Consider the following 21,226-nt stretch of genomic DNA (forward strand, 5'->3'; position numbering starts at 1 on the left):
CAGGTTAAGCCTGGCGTCGGGGTGAGGGATCCTAGCTCAAGCCCCCTGGCGGACGGAGAAGACCCGAGCGGGACACCGCAGCCTCCCTCTGGGCTGGGGTTAGGGGCGGGCGCGAGGTCCCGGCCACTGACTCCATGGGATCTAGGTTCCCGGGTCGGCTCCCTTCTCTGGATTTGCTGCCCTAAGACTCAGTAAAATACGCCTTTTCCCGGGTTTCCTGGTGGCACTGCGAGAGGGGGGACCCCGGGACTCAAGTCAAGTTACACACACTGGCGTGCTGATCTTCAAGCCAACGAGAAGAGAAAGCAGATACAATAAATAAACCAAGAAAACAGTCTTCGCCAGTCCCTGGGGAAAGATCAAAGGCCTTAGGAAGTGCCCCGCAGAGGGACACAGTGGCTGCTGGCTGGGAGGACCTTGCACCTTCACCACCCTGCGGTCCTGCGGAGGCTCCTGGGTGTCCTGGCCCTTCATTGTTAACCTAGGTTTCGGAGAGCCAGAGGGAAGGGCATTGATAGCTGATATCTGTCAGCTGATAGCTGAGAGCTGCTAGCTCTCCCCGCCCCCGAAGGTTTCTCCTCCTCTTTTTAGGAATGAATATCCCATGGCTAGAGGGTTTATAATGAGCCCAATCTTGTTTGTTTGCCAAGCTTGAGAATATGTTCCCTTGGCCTTCTCCCGCGCCCGACTGCCCGTAATAAATTCAAGTCCACTCTGACTTGAGTATTTGGAAGTCTTAGCTGTGACACCTGAGCTTGTCCTTTTATGCAGAGCTAGAGTAGAAAAGTCAAACAGACTGTGTTCTTCACTTCCAAGGTGATAACAATGCCGTGTTTGAAAGCCAGGCAATGTGACTGCCCCCAGGACTGCTAGGCTCAAAAGTAGCAGAATCATAGACCCTTGGGATTGGGGGGGGGGGGGCGTCCCAGAGGTTATCCAGGCTCTGCCCCCATTCCCTGAAGAACTCTGCTCTCAGCGTCTTTGGCAGGTCATTCCCCTGGGTTTAAACTCCACCTGTGACAGAGAGACCCTACCTCACCACCGCCCCTAAAGTTGTTGGATAGTTCTCTTTATGAGAAAGTGATTTTTTATATCAGAGCTAGGGTGATACCAGGAACAAAGCAAGTGTTACCAGGAAGAGAGCTTCCAGGTTGGTTCCACTCTTTCCCACTTAAAAATAATTCTCCCTGATCTAAAAATTGGAAGTAATACTAACCACTATATGGCTAACGTGTATATAATACCTACCGGGTAACACACCCTCTCTGAAGTGCTTTATAATCCCAATAACAACCACAACAGGTAAGTATTATTAGTATTACCCCTTTGACAGATAAGGAAACTAAGGCATGAAAAAGTTAAGTAACTTTCTCAAAATCATGCAGCTCCCAAGAAACAGAGCTTCAGCTGACTCTGGTCTAGTCCCAGAGTCCAGGAGTTTAAGGAGACCGAGGGGGAGCAGACAGAAAAGCAGACCAAGAATCACAAGCTCTTGGTGTGTAATCTCAGGCTCTGCCCACAGTGTACCTTGGTAAAATGAAGGGGCTGGATGAAGTCATTGCTATCTCCCAGGTTTTGCTTCCTCTTCATCATCTGATGAACAGCACCATCTAGTCCAAGACATTTTTTGCTCTGAATGTGCCTTTTAAAAGACATAAACAAACTGTCCGTTGTAAATTTTGCAAGCCCGAGTTTCACCCTTCTTGCATACCTTCGACCTCCATGGGATGATGGAGGTGCCCATATCACCTCCTCATCCCTGGCATGGGCTCCCTTCCGTCTCTTGCAGATGGCTACAGGTGATTGGGAAGCTGGCTTGGGGTCTTCAGAGTCCCCACTTGTTTCTTCCTTGTGAGATCACCTTCAATTATATTATTATATTTTACTTTCGAGTGCCCCCAAATGCTCTGGGTCCTCAGGCCTTTGGATTAGACCTTCTTGGGATCAGCTTGTTACAAATCTAGGGAACACCTTAGAGAGAAGTTATTTCCTTCCTTTGAGAGTCAAATCACATCCTCCAAGGTTCCCTCTCCTTCCAGTTGGACAACCAGTTTGTGGCATTTATAAATCTGACAAAAGATAAATAGACACTTGTCTTTCACTTCCTTCCTGCCTTCTGGGAGGAGAGGAACTAGAGAGGGCAAAAAGGCTTTGAATGTTTCATTTTTAAAAATCTGTTCAAATTCACCAGAGGTTTAAACTCAATTAATAAGGTCAACAGCAGAAGAGTGACCTGCCTGCTTTGCTCAATATCGTGGGAGAAGAGTCTGACCTTTGCTCCACGGAATGGATTCAGAGGGTGTTCAGATGAAACAAAGACAAACTTACCAATGACAGAATGTTGAGGAAGCCCTAACACAGGATTCAGGAAAAGCAGCCAATAATTAACGTTAGGTCTAATTCATTTTTTTTGAAGAGGTTCTATGTACACATAAAATTTGAAATATGCAGAGTGTATGGTGAAAAATAAGTTTCCTTTCACCCAGCCTCTCCCAGAAGCAACCACTGTTATCAGTTTCTCGTGCATCCTTCCAGACATACTCTATGAACATACAAGCACGCACATATACTTGACACAAACAGGAGCAATTCGTACATGCTTTTTAACCTGAAAATCCACCCAAATCAGCAGATAGAGATCTGTCTCCCTCTTACTGACTGCTGAATATTCTGTTGTGTGACGTACAATTTATTTGTGCTCTCCTTATTGTTTCCTATGGCGCTATTATGGACAATACTGCAGTGAATGACCTTGAATAACAGTTTGCACATGTTATAATAGACTGTAGGGCACACTTCTAGACTAGCCATTGCTCAGCAGAAGGGTAAATGCCTTTTCATTTTGACGATTTGGCAAAATTGCCTCCCTAGGAGAGCATACAAATTTACACCCCCACAAGTGATATGTAAGCCTATTTCCACAAACTCTCATCAACACAGTATCTTATCAAACTAGAACTGTATATTACTTACATATATGTTACATGTTTTAATCATCACTCAACATATAAAGAAAAGTAAAGCATACCAATGAATCATAGCCAAGTGAGTACACTTATATAACTACCACCCAGATCGAGACCAAGAAAACTGCCAGCACGTCCAGTAATCCTTCCTCACACTTCCTCTCCAGATGTGTATGTTCTTCAGGAAGGATGAGAAGAGTTCAGACCTCCCATTTAAATACACAAACGAAAATTAAAGTTACACAAATAAAATACACAAATGAAAATAAATCAGTGAAAAATGTAAGCATCCCTCATCCCCAATATGAAATAAGCATTAATCGAGATTTGATCCCACTACATGCAAGGCTCTGTACGGAGAAGAGGAAGACTATAGGAAGGAAAATACAACAATGCCTTCTGCACTCGAAAAGACAGTTGAGAGAAGAGAGTTGCATAGTCAACTTCTCCACCAAGCAGAACAAAAATGACACTAGATAAGAGTGCCAACAACATGCTGTTGGTGTGACAAGGGAGGAAAACCCTGTATTACAAACGATAACCTATGTAGCAATATACTGTAAAAGATAGCCTTCGACCTCATGAATGTATTTCCTTTTTCTTAAGTTTATTTATTTATTTTGAGAGAGACAGAGACAGCATGAGCAGGGGAGGAACAGAGACAGGGAGAGGGAGAATCCCAAGTAGGCTCCTTACTGTCAGCGCAGAGCCCCAGAACCCAACACAAGGCTTGAATGTCATGAGATCATGACCTGAGCCATAATCAGGAGTCAGATGCTTAACCGATTTAGCCACCCAGGCACCCCATGAGTTTTTTTCTTTTTAAATTTATTTATTTATTTTGAGAGAGAGTGAGAGAATGGGGAGGGGCAGAGAGAGAGGATCCCAAGCAGGCTCTGTGTTGTCAGCATAAAAGCCCAGCGGGGCTTGAACCCACGAACCGTGAGATCATGACCTGAGCTGAAATCAAGAATCGGTCGCTTAATGGACTGAGTCACCCAGGTGCCCCGACCTCATGAATGTTTAAATCATGCTAATATACTTAGTAGGGTTCACCAGGGACAGGACTGGAGTTACAAGGGTAAATTACCTGGTATTCCCAAATCTGTCCTTCCTTCTGCATACATTTCTGAAAGCATAAATTAAAAATGACTGGGGAGGGGCGTCTGGGTGGCTCAGTCAGTTGAGCAGCCGACTTCGGCTCAGGTCATGATCTCGCGGTCCGTGAGTTCAAGCCCCGCGTCGGGCTCTGTGCTGACAGCTCAGAGCCTGGAGCCTGTTTCAGATTCTGTGTCTCCCTCTCTCTGGCCCTCCCCCGTTCATGCTCTGTCTCTCTCTGTCTCAAAAATGAATAAACGTTAAAAAATAAATAAATAAATAAATAAATAAATAAATAAACAAAATAAAAATGACTGGGGAATTATAATTAACTTAGGCAACCTGATTCTCCAGCCTTTATTCTAAGGTAAACTTTTCAATGAAGTATAAAAATGCATAAGTCCCAACTACATGTATAATTCAGTGAGTCATTATAAAGTGAATAAACCCATGGGATAAGCCCCCAGATAATGAAATATAACAATTCCAGACCCTAAAAGCCTTTATATTTCTCCTACTAATTATAAGCTACCCCATAACGAAATAGGAAAGCATTTTCTAATTTCTAACATTAGTTTTGCCTGTTTTTGAACTTTATACAAATGGAATCCAGTAATTTCCAGTGACATAGTCATTTATGTCCAGCCCCTTTTACTCAATGTTATGTTTGAGATTTTCATCCAAGTTGTGTGGTTATTTCTTTTCATTGGTGTATGGTATTCCATTACATATACACATTACAATTTGTTTACATGCTACTGCTGATGAACATTTAGGTTGTTTTCTAGTTTGGAATTACACTAAAAAATGTTTCTGTAATTATTCTCATTCATGTCTTTGGTAAACTTCAGTATGCATTTCTGTTGTGTATACCTGTAAGTATAATTACTGGGTTATGTGGTAAGCATATGTTTAGGTTTGGAAGATATTGTCAAGTAGTTTTCCAAAGTGGCTATACCAATTTACACTTTTACTGGCAGTACGTGAGACTTCCATTCATTCTACAATCTCACCAACACTTGGTATTGTTTGTCTTTTTCTTTTTAGTCATTTTGGTGACTGTGTAGTAATGTCACATTGCAGTTTTAATTTGTGTTTTCTTGCAAACTATTAAGTCAAGTACTGTTTCACTTGTGTATTAGCTATTAGAATCCTAGTTTGTGAAGTGCCTGTTCGTGTATTTTGCCCATTTTTCTATTGGATTGTCAACCTATTTCTTATTGATTTGTAGAAGTTCTGTATATAGTCTGGATGCAAGTCATAGGACTTTTTTGTTGGTGGTGGATGTTTATGTTGAAAATATTTTCCCCATTCTGTCTTGTCTTTTAACTCTCTTAATGATGACTTTCAATAAACGAAAGTCCTAGTTTTAATGTACAATCCATCAGTGTTTTTATTAATATCTAGCATTTTTAATGTCCTATTTAAGAAATCTTTATTTACCTCAAGATCATGAAGATATTAGTTCAAGTTTTCTTCTGAAAATGTTATTTCTTACCTTCCACATTTAGATCTGCAGTTGATTTTTGTGTATGATGTAGGATAGTCCTCAAGTCTGTTTGACTGGATGCTCCCTCTTGATTTAGATGGGGATAGGTACATCTTCATGGGGAGATGTGGCTTCTAGAGTGTGGCTTTGGAAGGGTATCTTTTTCTCTGTAAGCATCAACCAAGTTGATATTCAAGGCTAACACTGTGACTACACTTCTCACCAGGTATATCCAAGTGGATAGCTACCTTGCATTATGTCTTTTGGAGCATAAACAAAGCCCACTTGCTCCAAAATATCTCACCTACAGGTTTCTCAGTTTCCTTGAAATTTCTATCATTTTAAATGTTTCCATGAGTTCAAACTATACTTGTTTACGGCCCATATCCATTATATCCCACAGAGCATTACAGAAAGATGGAAGAGAGATATTTTAAGAAGTTTTATCCAGGTGGTTCTCTTAACATGGCCATATTCTTCCTGAAAAGGAGAAAGGACTCATTCATTAATACTCTGCCTGTTAACAAAGAGGTAAGGACTAATTTATTAGCTAATTTAGCTGTCACCTACAGTATCAGCTCCAGGGTCTATAGAAGGTAAAGTGTATGAATTTGAAAGTGACTTGAGAAGGGGAAATTTGTGGTGGGCGAGGTTCAGAATGTGGGATATGGCTTGTTTGCAATAGCACAACTCTGTAAGTAACAAACAAATCCATCACTAGGGGAGAGCAGGTAAAACACATTATGGATTATAATGGAGCAGTAATCAGCTATCTAAGAAGTAACAGATTTAGAGCTTCATGTACCAAAATGGACAAAGTGGACAAAGCAAGATGTTGAACAGAGTGCAGGTGTTCACAGAGTGTGGGAAGGGGATTAGGGGATCTGAGATGAATGTGGGGCAAATGAGCAATGTTATTTTTTTATTGGTTGTGTTTTTAAATTATAAGGCTATTTTAATCTGGGCTAGGAAAAAAATGTATGAATGCATTTTATTTTATTTATTTATTTATTTTAAATGTTTTTTTTATTTATTTTTGAGACAGAGAGAGAGCATGAGCACAGGAGGGGCAGAAGGAGAGGGAGACACAGAATCTGAAGCAGGCTCCAGGCTCTGAGCTGTCAGCACAGAGCCCAATGCGGGGCTCGAACCCACTGACTGTGAGATCATGACCTGAGCTGAAATCGGATGCTTAACTGACTGAGCCACCCAGGCGCCCCAGTATGAATGCATTTTGAAAGAAGACAGGTCAGTCTGGGTGCTGTAACAGTAGGAATCATGGGGACTGAGAAACCGAGAGAAGAAACACAGGTCTCACTCAACTTGAGAGAGGGAGAGAATGAAGAGTTTGAGACAGGCATTCCCAAAGGGGAGGAGGTCATGAAGGGCAATCATACCTCATGTGATTCCGTCTGGTGCTGCCAGATCTCACGTGCAAGGAAAAAACCAAAGAGCTACTGTCTTCCTGAAATGCAGGGAGACCCTGTAGCACGTTGAAGATTGGGGCTCCACACACAACACGACAAAACACAGGAGCGCTCCACAGTGGCGGCAGGTAACTGCTCACCACACTAAAAGACATCTGTCTCGAGAACCTGCATCCCATTTCAAAATGCAGGGCTTGTTTGGGAACGACACGATGTCCGGAAAATCTCATCGGACTGGAGGTCAGGAGGCCTGCACTCTTGCTCTGGCCCTGTCACTAACTGTCAATGGGACTTTGGTGATTCAATCGACCTCTTTAGACCTTACTTTTCTCCTCTATCAACCAAGAGTGCTGGATAAGATGACGTCTCACCTTGTCCTAGGGCTCACAGTATCATCTTCCATGGAAGAGCCTCTTTACTTTTTTCAAGATAGACAGATGTCACTACTTAAAAACAAGGAGTCTTGTAAAAGGTTTGTTCTCAGAAAAACCTTGAAATTGGAAAGCAATAGTCTTTTGCCAAAAAAAGAAAAGAGAAAAAAAGAACACAAAACAAAACATTTAATACACATTCACACACACACAGAGAAGGCAGGACAAAGGCAATTCCTTGCCTCTGGGAAGGCTGTAGGAAGCAGACTCAAAGTTTCCAAGCAGCCCACATCCAGTCCATCCAGACAGAGGAAATGGGGAGGTGTGAGTAAGGAGGGGCAGGGAAGACCAGGGCTGGGAGGTGGGCGTAGGAAGCAGAGGAATGCTGGCTCCGTTTCTGGGTTAGTTAGTGACAGTGCAAATAAATGCAGATGTTCTGATGCCAAGAGAAAACCTGTGGAAAAAAGAAAAAGGCCAATCTCTTCATCTGAGTTTTATTATACTTTTATTTGTGCGTTTCTTAAGAGACGAAGTGAGGAGGAGGGGACTAGAAGATTTAAAGGTATGATCTGAGCGGTGTCCCCAAGCACAAGGGGTTAAGGAAGTGAAAAATAGCTGGGTGAGGGTGACACTTGGTTTGTACCCAGCCCCAGGGGAGGAGGGGGCTAACAGAAAAAGGTTTAAGCAAGAGAATAAGTTGTGTGGCTTGCCAGGATGGCAGTGCTGTGGGAGGAAGGAGGAATGGGACAGCTTCAAAGGCTGATTCAAAAAGTAGGAGGGGATGGCTGAGATTCATGTTTTTAAGTTAATTGACAATATGAAGAAAGACCAACAGTGCAGGATGAGGGAGAAGTTAGCCTGGGTTTCCTCCCCTGTGTAATGGGATGTAACACCCACCGCGAAGGCTGTGCCCATCAGATGGGATGACCCAGCACACTGCATACCATGCACTTGGAACTCTGAATGTGGGCTTTATTTCATTTTATCACTCGCATCTATCACAGAGACAAGCTAAGTGCTCTCCAGAGTTAAATTCCAGAAGCGCTAGTAGATTATTGCCAGCATGACAAAGGAGACTCAAGGCCGAAGATGAAGCTTTGATCCAGACACGTTCAACATGAACTGGAAATAATGGAAAATCAAGGTTTGTGTTTTGGGACAATGAAAGACATGCCCCAAAAGATTATGACATCCTAGATAGGGATTCTCCCAAGAAGTAATAATAGCTGAGCCATCAACATGAATGAAGCCACACAAATAAAATAAGTGTAGGAGAAACCTACAACTGGTAGGATGCCAGTTGGTTCTGGATGCTCCTGGGACCATCGAGCTTATTCAGTTTCCTTCAGCTTTAGTGCCTCTTAATTGATCCAGTATGCGTGCCTTTCATGTTCCCTATTTCCTTCGTTATTTATTACTCATTATATGTCCCTGGGTGAGTCACATTGCTTTCCTAACATTAGTTTCCTGGGCTGAACTTGGATGGAATTCAAGATCCTTCCCAGCTCGGACAATCTTGCATCCGTGTTTGAGCATGGTAGCCCCAGGCACATCCTCCTCAGTCGTGTCTAGACCCCAGCAACTTATCGTGGGAAATGCTACCATGGCTCTGCTGTCTGAGCCAAAGGAATAGACCAAAGTGGAGATGTTGACTTGCATGTAGGGTAACAGAGAGGGATGGCTTTAATTGCTCTTTGTTCCCAAGCTCTATTATAATTGTGGGTTTAATTGGAAAAAAGCAAAAACACACAGGTCAAGCACTCCACTTTCAATGGGGTGAAAAGCAGTGTATAGCGATATAATGACTTTATTTTGAATGCGTAAGCAAGTACATGTGCATATTTATGTGTGCCCCCCTATATCCTCACCATGCAGGTGTATGCCTGGGCTTTCACAAACAGTAGAGAACTATATGGAGGAAAAGGAGGACAAAGAAAAAAACCCCGAAGTCAAGAAAACAAATGGAGAGTGGAGAAAGGAACAGAAGTGGAGGATACAGAGATAGGAAGAACATTCTCACCATATTCCAAACCGTCCACAGAACTGTAGCTCAGAAGTTTGATAGCACAATTTCAGATTTTAACTATTTAGCATTTTAATAAGTCAAATAGATAAACAAAATTGCCAGTTCAAACTGATGACTCTTTACAAATGTGTCCTTCTATAAGAAATCTAAATTCATGCAAAAGATTCATTTGGGGGATAATTGGGATTTTTTTCATGAATTTTAGGAAAACTTTTAGGTAGTAGTTACTACAGGGAGATTTTTCCAAATGTTTTGAATGAGAGTAAAATAGACACTTAAGCCAAAGTACGAGCTTTAATTTAATTTATATGTATTCAAATATAAAGATAAAACATTACTGAAGTGAAAATGTAAGCCAATGAAAAAAGTGGAATATATATAATCTAAATTGCTATTTCGTTAAAAATTTTAAAAATACAAATATTTCATTATTGGAAGGAAACAATTAGACTTAGGGGAAAAAATCATTCTTAAAATGTTCTCCATCTTCCTCTCCCACATTTTCTTAGGAAGCCAAACCACATGTTCCATAATAGAAAACAGAAATACTCTAGGGGCTCCTGGATGTCTCCATCGGTTGAGTGTCCAACTCTTGATTTGGGCTCAGGTCATGATCCCAGGGTTGTGGGACTCAGTTTCATGTCGGGCTCCGCACTGAGCGTGGGGCCACCTTAAGATTCTCTCTCTTTCCCTCTGTCCCTCTATCCCACTTGCATCCTCTCTCTCTCTCTCAGAAAGAAAGAAAGCGAGAAAGAAAGAAAAAAAGAAGGAAAGAAAGACACACTCTAAGACTCAGCTTACCTTGTCAAGGCACCAAAACATATCCTCTTTTCCTACAATACTTGCTTAGTCTAAAGAGTAAACTTTAATAGCAAACTATCTCTATGATTACCTATTGGGATGTTAAAGAACTGAGAATCAACTTTATCAATCCCTAAAGCATCTAAAGCTGTCAAATGTGTCAAATCCATGATTAAACCATGCTCTAACATGTTTATCAGATTGGAAGGTGAGGCAAGCTGAAAATGAGAGGGAGAAGGTGTGATGGTATTTTATTCTCAAACATCCAAACTCATTAGACTACTTTATTTTGCAAAACAAGTAAGCATAAAAGAGAGTTTGTAAACTATTAATTTTCTAGATTGTATTTTACTATGTGAATGATACTCAGAATCTAAAATGCTAGAGCTTCCAAATTTATTGTTTGTGTGTTATATTTTTATTAATCATAAATTAATATGACTGTGGGTAGTTGATTTTCCTTTTAAAGTAATATTTCCTCCCTTCTCCCCAGATTTTTTACTTGATCCTATATTTAACCTGCTCAGAATTACTGTTAACATGATTTATATATTCCCCAAATAATAATTACTTTAATGCAACAGTATCTAAATAAAACTAGATAATTTAGGGGTACCTGGATGACTCAGTTGGTTAAGTGTCCAACTCTTGCTTTTGGCCCAGGTCATGATCTCACAGTCTGTAGGATCAAACTCTGCTTCAGGCTCTGTGCTGACAGCATGGAGCCTGCTTGGGATTCTCTCTCTCCCTTTCTCTCTGCCCCTCCCCTGCTTATACGCTCTCTCTCTCTCAAAATAAATAAACTTCAAAAAGAAACCTAGATCATTTGAAAGCTAATTAAACGTCAACAAAATCGTTTTCTCTTCAATCTTACAAAAATAAATAAAAGCAGATTTCAGTTTCTCGAACAGTCATGTCACAAACAAAAGGGCATATTACTCAAGAGGACTACCTTGGGAGGAAAACAGCCAGCTGCTTTTAGGCCAGCAAGATTATGACGTTCGCAAAATTTCTCTTAGCACCGTCAGGCCACGACTATACTGGCGACCCCGTGCACAGCTGATGGAGCTCACCAGCCTGGCAGCTGTAGAGGTTTTGACTCCCTTCTCCTCCCTCACCCTGAGGACTATGGGTGCAAAAGCAACAAAATGTGGGCAAGTTTGAAGTGGGCTGGTCAAAGGAGAGCTGCCGGTTCTTGGCCTGGCCCAGCCCCTTCCTGCCCATGGTAATTCAGCTGAGAACTGGTTCCCAGGAGGCGTGAAGTATACCCCTCGGCAGCCTATCTGCCTGTCACACACTTTTGTCTCATTCCCAGTCCCTAGCTCCTCCATCACCGAGCACTGCTACTTGTCAAGCCTACTAGCGTATGCTGTGGAAGAGTTTGCAAGAAGTGATTTAGGCTGCTATTAAAAAGAGCCCTATTCCCAAGCAAAGTGCAAATGAGAGATAACAGTTTTGCCTTTCTGAGGGGCTATTTGCATTTCCACAGAATATCCAAGCAAGGAATGAAGTAAATAGCCTAAAATGCAAACGGGTGGCTCTCGACCAGTGGCTCATAACTTAGATGCACATTAGAATCTCAAGGAGAAATATCATAAAATTGTGATGCCTGGGCTCCATCCCTAGAGATTCTCATTTAGTCAGGGCTGAGGCATCAGCACGGGTTTTTAGAAGCTCCCCGAGTGATTTCGGAGTGCGGTCAGGTTGGGAACTCTTGATCTAGAGTGAGAGGTGTTAACACTGAAGCTGGAAGGTGAAGGCTGATGAGCACTGGAGAAGCAGTCAGGAGGAGGACGGTGCAGATAGGACTGCTCTAGCAGATGGGAGGCTGGTCTGGAGCAGCACTTCTCCAACTCTAATATGCACACTCATCTCTTGGGGTCTTGTCAAAGTGAGGATTATGATTCAGTAGGTCTGGGTGGCTCCTGAGAGTCTGCATTTCTATCAAGCTCCCAGATGATGCCCATGCTGCTGATCCAGAGGCCATATTTGACTGGCAAGGATCTAGATGATCTTGAAGATCCCTTCTGATCCTAAGATTCTCTGATTCTCTGAATTGAGACCAACAGGACCAGCAGAGAGATTTTTCCAGAGAGGGAACCTGAAGGCTTGAACCACAGGACACTGTATTTTCCTAGCCCTGAAATGATGATGAAAAAATTTGCCATGGAGCAAAATTCCCTCCTTGTACAGGTAGAGGAGTCAGGTTGCTATAGACCCAGTCAAGAAGCAGATGTGCTAAGGAAGCATTTCAGAGGTCAGAGGGACTCAAGGAGCCTACTCACATGCTCTCCTGAGTAGACCTGGAATAAGCTTGGAAATCCAGGCATCAGAGTAAGGTACAAAAAGGTAGGAACAAGACTGAGGCGCCTTGGTGGCTCAGTCTGTTAAGCGCCCGACATCAGCTCAGGTCATGATTTCGTGGTCCGTGAGTTTGAGCCCTGTGTTAGGCTCTGTGCTGACAGCTCAGAGCCTGGAGCCTGCTTCGGATTCTGTGTCTCCCTCTCTCTCTGCCCCTCCCCTGCTCATGCTCCATCTCTCAAAAATAAATAAACATTAAAAATATTTAAAAAATGTGAAGACATATTTGGACAAAAGAACTAAAGATAAATGAAGTAAATGCACATAAAGGGTAATCATACTAGTTTTAACTGAATTGATACAACAGCAGGTGGGATGATCTTGTTTTTTTTTAATCTTTTAAAATTTTATTTTAGAGAAGGAGAGAGTGAATGAGCAGGGATGAGGGGCAGAGGAAGAGACAGAGAGAATCTCAAGCAAGCTCCACACTCAGCACAGGGCCTGATGCAGAACTCGATCCTACAACCCTGGGATCACAACCTGAGCCAAAATCAAGAATTTGACACTCAACCAACTGAGCCACCCAGGCACCCCAGGATGATCTATTCTGTAGCAATTTAAAAATCTTGCAGGGATTCAATAAAATATGTTTTTAATTTTGATGTTATTCTTTATCAAATATTCTGTCTAAAAGGAGTACTACCTTTTGGGGTTTTGGTTTTCTGAAGAAATTTTTTAACTGTGCTGAGACCATGACCATGACCCATCATAGGACAAAGACAAGGATGTAAATTGCAACTGGAAAAGAAACAAAATCTAGAGCTAGAAAGAGTATTTTCACAGAACTTCTGAAGTCAGCGATTTTACAAAACACCAAAAGCCTATCCACACAATGAACATGACAACTTTCAAAGTCCTCCAGGATTCCCAAGAGTGATCTAGTGCAGTGTTTTTTTAAAATGGTATCGGGGGGGGGGGGTCCGTGGATGGGGTCTCTAAGACCTTTTCAGGGAGTCTGTCAGTTAAAACTATCCTGATAACGATAGTAAGATGTCATTTTGCCTTTTTGACTCACATGAGTCATGAATATCTGCTGGAGATTTCCAGAGGCTGTGTGTCATGTCATGTCACAGCAGACTGAATACAGAAGCCGGTGGAGAACTCAGCTCTTTTCTACTAAACCTGACATTAAAGAGATGTGCAGAAATGGGAAATGATGTCATTCTCACTAATGTTTTTATTTTTAAAAATATATTATTTTTTATTAAAATATTTTTTATTAAAATATATTAGTTTTTTATTTTTTATTAAAATAAAATAATTAAAAATTTTTATTAAATTATTTTTTATTAAAATATATTAGTTAGGGCGCCTGGGTGGCTCAGTCAGTTGAGTGTCTGACCCTTGATCTCGGCTCAGGTCATGATCTCACAGTTCGTGAGTTCGAGCCCTGCATCAGGCTCTGCATTGACAGTGCTTTGGGATTCTCTCTTTCCCTCTCTTTCTGCCCTTCCACACTGTGCTCTCTCTTTCAAAATAAATAATAAGCATTTAAAATAAATAAGTAAATATATATATATATATATGATTTACATGAACATATATAATGGGTTTAATTATTTTTAAAAATATTTTTAAAATTTCTTAGTTTTAGTTTTTACGACAGTAAATATTGACAGAGACAACCCATGTAAACAAAAACTCTTTGGTGTCCTCAATAATATTTAATAGTATAAAAGGGTCCTGAGCTAAAAAAAAAAGCTTTGAACCGTTAGTCTAGGTCCTTGTTCTCAAAATGTGGTCCATGGACCGACAGCGTTGGCCTTGTTTTCAAAATGTGGTTCACAGACCAAAATCTTGGTGCCTCCTCAGACCTATTGAATTGGAACCTGCATTTTTGCAAGGTCTCCAAGTGATTCGTGTACACAGTTAGGTTGAAAAGCATTGGACTATAGCCTTTCTCTACTCAGTCAATCCTAATCTTGATACAGCACAGTGATGAAAAATGTGGACTCTTAGAATTCCATCTTCACTACACCCTAGTTGGGTGAAGTTAGGCAAACTACATAACATCTTCATGCCTCAGTTTCCTCATCTGTAAAATGGGGAGAATAATAATACCCAGCTCATAGAGTTGTTACGGAGATAAATGAACTAATATATGCAAATGTGTAGAATGATGCCTGGCCTAGAATAAGCATTCAGCAAATACTGAGAGCTTAGTAAATTTTCATAGTTTCAGTTGCTATTCCTACTTCAGGAAGTGTAAAGATCAGTGGGAAGACAGAGATCCAAGCAACTGCCATACAGTGAAGCTGCCAGAGGACTCTTTGTGTGTTCAAAAAGGCAGAGGGAGCCTGGGGCCTGCCCGAGGAAGCCATGGATTTTATTCTGAAACTCCAAGGATAATGGGTCTTTCCAAATGGCCAAGTATGGAGAAGGCATACTCCATAGTTTCTAGAAAGAGCAAGGGAAAGGCACAGAAACTAGGGAGAGTGTGACCCAAGTGAGGAACTACTGTTCTCCTTGCCACAAGCCTTTGAGTTCCACAGATGAGAAAACTGAGGTACAGAGAGGTTAAGTAACTGGCCCAAGGTCACCGAGCTAATAAAAGAAGCAGTCAGGATCCAAACAAAGGCAGGTGGGCTCCCAAGCCCATGTATTTTCCCCTATGTGAAACAGCCTCTGTCCCTAATGCCAATACTCAGAGATTTTTGAAATTTGTTCTATGGCTAATAAGTGACATACATATGTTTGCAAATGTTCCAGGTTCTCTATTTGGTGGGGTATTGGGTTCTATATGCCTCCATAAATCAAATCTATTTGCTGTACTGCTCAAATCTGGATGGAGTCCATTCACAAAAGGTTTGTTTGCCAGACAAAGGAGTCCAGATACCATCCTGTAAATCATGACGGAGCCTTGCAGACTTGTTATGGGAGGGTGGAAATCTAATCTCAAGATTCTAAAGATCGGTCCATTGGATGTTGTCGCAGATTACATTCATGCAAAGTGATACCATGATGAAGATCTTCTAAGATGGCAAGAAAAAAAAATACCTCAAAGAGCATGGAACATAAGCTAGATCCTACTAAAAGTGCACCAATGTTCACAAGTGGAGGTCTTCGCCTACATGCATGGGTTGGGCATTGTTCTCAAAGGAGAGCTGAACCAAGGAGGGCTCTACGTTAAACTCTACTTGGGGATTTGGGATTTAAATTGATCCTTAGGTCATGAGACCTCTGACCAGGAGGTGTATATGTTTTAATCAACAGAAAAATCAGTCTAAAACCTATGTTGGATTTTGGGAAGTCATCAAAATGGGCCATCTGAGCAGGTTCCTGCCTCCTTTCCCACGGAGTTGTAAACAAACAAGTTGTAGAAAGCCCCAGCAAATACTTGTGCCTGCCGCCCCACACCCTTCACCCATCAGAGCAAATTGAAAGGGAACTTCCCTCAAATAAGTTCCATTGGTGGCCAGCCAGAGGGAGGGGGCTTCCTTTCTGCCCCTAAAGGGGCAGGTGCCCATCCACATAAGAAGGGGGCAAATCAACACACGTGGGTAATTAAAGTAAGGGGAAAAATCCATATTAAAGGCAAAACTATAGGGACATTAAAAAGATTAGTGGTTGCTAGGGGCTGTGGTGGGTGGAGGAATTGTCTACAAGGGGTATGATATATTTTGTGGGGATGATAAAACTGCTTTATGTATTGACTGTGGTTACCCAAGTGTGTGTTTGTCAACTTTTCTAGAACAGTATACTATATGTAAATTATATCTCAATTAGCCTGACTTTTTAAAAATTGCATATTACTTCTCTTCTATTTTTAATTTGTTCTCTCTGTATTTCCTTAACATTCTTTCATAGCTAATATTTCCTGAGTGCTCAGTATTTGCCCGGTACAAAGCTAAACGTTTAATATCATGTGGAACCATTTCAAATTGCAATTTCCATAGACCAAAAGATAGTCAAATATCAGCTATTTCATGTGCTTTAACTTAATATTTACCACAACCCTATAGTACTATTATTATCTTCATTTTGAGGTACAGAATGAGGCTCAGGGTGGTTAAGCAATTTTCCCCAAAACACAGTGAGGAGTGAAGCCAGTTCCAAAAAATATACATACTTAATGCAGCAAAGTGGTAAAACACTGAGATTCCCAAGGAAGAAAGAAGACCCTCCCACAATACCATCAACCAAAGTGATAACATCTTGGTGTATTATCATCAAATATTTTCCTAAGCGTTCAATAAAAACTATTCTGATGCTTTTTTTTTTAATAAACGAAGAAAAGAAATACAGACATTGAATAACTACAGAAGAGGTTATAAATGAAGATTTTTGTCTTACTTCAGCTTGCCAGGCATTCTGATAATTGAAAAACAGTTTAATGCTATTTTCCGCACTAACAGTTTTAATTTTTCCAATTCATCTTCTCCTCTCCTCACTTTCTACCCCTTAATGGTGGAGTCGACATCACATATTTAAGATGGCTATTGATAATTATCACGAGTTTCCAATGCAACGGTAGCACTTAGAAAGAGCCTAAGAATACAGGGGTCCATGTAACTAATTACCACACGAATTTATCTCAAGGGCCTCCTTATCTCCTCCCTCCTGTGAGTCATTGATAACTTGCCCGCTCCAGATGAATTCACTGTGTCAGAAATAGAGAAAGAGCATTGTAGAGTTCATTCCAGCTGCCAGAGAGGCTCAATAAGCCCCCAAGAAGCTTTTGAAAAATCAAAAAACTCTTAAAAAGGTCTTTAAAAGTAGTTTTTCACGTTTGGCCCAACAGAGTGATAATGCTTCTTTAAAGATAGCGGGCATATGAGCCAATCAATACACTATTAAGACACTGGCAGCACTGAGATAGGATTACACGGTGAAGAAATTGTGAAACCTTTAACTTTTCATTTTCAGCAAGAAGAATTGAGGGAAGTGGCTTTTTAAAATTTATTTTTATCTGAATAGCCTTAGGTAATACAATTTTTCATTTTAGATCAGGAAGTTCACCCTCAGTCCACATACAACCGAAGGCTCGAGTTAACTTTATATCTTTTTTATAACATGACTTTATCCCCAGGTCTGGTCCAGCTTCCTGGTTTGGTGGGAAAACACAACTCCTTAACTCATAAAGACTTTTTCCAATGACTGCCCTTATTCCATTATTGAAACTATAGGAGCTTAACCAGATAAACTTACAAAGGAATCTGGCTGCACTTACACGTTAACTTGAGGTCTGAAACACTTTCTAAATAGAAGTCGGTGGTCTATAAGAGATTTTTTAAGGCTGGAAGGATCTGTAGAAGTCATTGTATTCCACCCCCAAATTCACAGATAACGAAATGGAGACCCAGAGGTGTTGACTTAAGACCACACAAATGGATGGATAATATTGGAGTTCAAAATCATCCTAAAACCTTGGCCCTTTCTACTCTATGTGTATCTTAGTATCACTTTAGGGAGCTTAAAAAACTCTGATGCACAAGCTACACCTCAAAATAAGTCAATTACAATCTCTTGAGTGGGACTCAGGCATCAGTGTTTTTTAAACTTTTGGGGAGACCATGATGTTTACTCTCCAAGTGCAGAGAACCACTGGGTTGAGCTTCTTGCTATGTTGAGTATTCACTTTTACAAAGGCAACTATCAACATTACTAGAAGGATTTGACATGCATGATTTTGAACATACTCCAGATCAGATCTTGTCCTTCAATTTTAATGACATGTGGAAGTCATTAGTACTATTTCAAAAATATTTTTGGCTCCTTGTCTTCCAAGTACTCAGTAGGATGACACATCCTGGCTCCTTGTGATTGAGTGGGGCATGTGACCAATGCTGGCCAATGAGTTGAGAACAAACATTTCTTTGGGCCTGAGTACTTAATTCCTGGTCCAAGCCCTTCCAAGGCTCTCAGTCTGTCTGTCACAATAACTAACCGTGATCCACAAAGTGGCGACTCTGTAATCCTGGTCCCAGAGTGAGGTCAACACTCACAATGGATATGTCACATGGATGAAAAATAGATCCTGTGTTTTGTTTTTTGTTTTTTTTTAAGCCACTGAGATTTTGAGGTTCTCTGTTACCACAGGATAACCTAACCCATCTTGAAAGATTCACCATAGATTCTTAAGATTAGTATTACATGAGGGGCACCTGGGTGGCTCAGTCGGTTGAGCGTCTGACTTCGGCTCAGGTCATGATCTCGCAGTCTTTGAGTTCGAGCCCTGCATCAGGCTCTGTGCTAAAAGCTCAGAGCCTGGAGCCTGCTTCCGATTCTGTGTCTCCCTCTCTCTCTGCCCCTCCCCCACACATGCTCTGTCTCTCTCTGCCTCTCAAAAATAAAGAAAACTAATTAAAAAAATGAAAAAAAGATTACTATTATATGAAAAATTATTTTTAAAAGAGAAACATGTTTTCTCCTCTAAAATCAGTATTCAAGATTTCATTGTTTTCCCCTTTCTACTAAGAATGGATCTTAAATACTTAATCTCAAACTCAAATTTTTGAAAAGACTTGTCTTGTTCCCAACATTCACAGTGTTATTTTCATGTATCATCAAAAGTCAGCTAAAAGAATCACATACAAGATCCCCAGATATTCAGAAATGAGAACATTTCTTTAGGAGACTTAAGTCTTTTCAACACACACATGGAGATTTCTTCTAACATTACTGCTGTTGTAATATTTACCAGTGGACTCACACCTGAACCTATGTTTGTCTTTTTATACTCTTGAGTTGTTGTTTAAAGTTGTTTAGAATTTTTAAAGTCTCCAATGGGGTCAGTCATTTGCTGTTAAAATCCATATGGTTATATGACTTATGACCCAAGTTATTGGCCAGACCATCACTCTGGGGTCTGGAGACATGACCTCTAACTTACTTCTTGAGCTCAAATCTTAATGTTGTTATTCCTGAATATAATATCTGTCCCCTTCTTCTTCTTCCCTAGAAATTTTGGTAATAACAGAGGTCAACTGGAGCCCATGTATATGACTGCCTAGAGGAAAGGCTACAACTCAACCTACAGGTGGAAGAGGCAAAATGCACCAGCACCAAATACAGGCTTAATCCAGCCAAGATGATATCACGGGATGGGGAGAAATAAATAATGGGTAACTGAGGGTCAGAGCCATGGGTATAAGAGGCTAGGAAAAGGCTGGGGAGACACCACACGAGGTCTAATAACCCCTAGCCAATTAATAATAAATTCACTTCGCATGCAGGCAAACACAACTGACAGGACAATCCAGCACTGTAAGGGTGAAGTGGGGTGAATTTGTTGACCTAGTAATGAGTTTTTCCTCTTCTAACATGTATAAGTCTATGACTAGCACTGGAGCCTTGTTACGCTGTAGTACCATTATAGACTTCTAAGTCAGGGTGGTCCTTCAAAGGCTTCTTGGAGCTTGTAGGGTCTCATTTTATGTAGTTGATGAAACAGATCCATTTTCAACATTTACTTTCATTCCTTTGATTCCTCTGGGAAATTTCTCCACACCTCCAATAGCCAATCCTGCAACTTAGTGATGGTTCCACAACTTCAAGAATAAAAAATGTGAAGAATAGAGGTGAAGTTAGTTTGGAAGACAATCAAGAACTTTCTAAGCATGCTTTTTTTCTCTGAAAAGGGAATACATTTCTACTGACTGAAAGTTAAAATCTGCAATTTGCTCCAAAAATATCAGAGTAGTAGCCTCGAGTATGGTCTAGAGGAGAGACTACACATTTAGAAACGAAGGTTTCAGATTCAAGTCTCACCCTCTCTTTCACCAATTCTGCAATTGTGAGAAAATTAGATATACTTTCAGACCTTAGGCTTTTTATTCTGTAAAATGGGATAATAGTAAACTTGCTCTGTCTCAGCTATGGCATTGGGATCCATTTGTATGATATACTTTTCAAACTCTGGGCTTAATATTGTTATTGATATAAGAGTATCTGAAGGTTTAATCATAATCATTAATGAAAATGGGTTTTGAGAAGCAATAAAAGAAAATGTTACGATGATTGCTATTTATTTTTAAAATTCCAAAACTGGCAAAGTTCTGGAAATGTACTAAATACTCTGAGGCTATTATTGCCCTGGTAGGACAAGCACATTTCAGGGGTGTCCTTTAGCAGTTAATAAGCAGTCCCTATTTCAGAGGCAGCTGCTGTAAGCACTGCAGCTATCTTTATCCCTGATCCATACCAGAGGTTTTGCTAAGTAGCAAAATATATATTAGCAATGGGTTTTCATTGTCAAAAATAGCATTGCTTAATATATGTGGATTGGCTGGTGCAGTGGTCAGAAAACCTGTTTTGTAAAGGGTCATATGGTCAATTATTTTTGGCTTTGCAGGTAAACGGCCTCTGCCACAATCACTCAACTCTGACATCATAGCCCAAAATCAGCCATAGACAATATGTAAATGAATTCTCATGACTGTGTTCCAATAAAATTTTATTCATAGGCACCGACCAGATTTGGCCTGTACACCATAGTTTGTCAACCGCCAAGCTAGAATAGTGTAGAAACACTGTCCTTGAGTGGAGAGAGTTTAAGAATAAAAATCTTTTCAGATATTAAAATGTTTCCCCAAGTTGAGTTCTACAATAGTCTTAAGGGGCACCTGAGTGGCTCAATCAGTAGGGTGTCGGACTTTTGGTTTTGGCTCAGGTCATGACCTTGCGGTTCGTGAGTTTGAGCCCCACATTGGGCTCTGCACTGACAGTGTGGAACTTGCTTGGGATTC

At 40.9% G+C, this 21,226-nt stretch overlaps 1 protein-coding gene across 1 annotated transcript in view; it reads right to left on the reverse strand.

Annotated features, from left to right (window-relative positions):
• Nucleotides 1–21,226, reverse strand: part of EGFLAM (EGF like, fibronectin type III and laminin G domains) — a 470,630-nt gene that overhangs the window by 179,002 nt on the left and 270,402 nt on the right. The gene's annotated exons all lie outside the window — the stretch shown is intronic.

Source organism: Panthera tigris, chromosome A1, assembly GCF_018350195.1.
Source record: "Panthera tigris isolate Pti1 chromosome A1, P.tigris_Pti1_mat1.1, whole genome shotgun sequence".
NCBI lineage: Eukaryota > Metazoa > Chordata > Mammalia > Carnivora > Felidae > Panthera > Panthera tigris.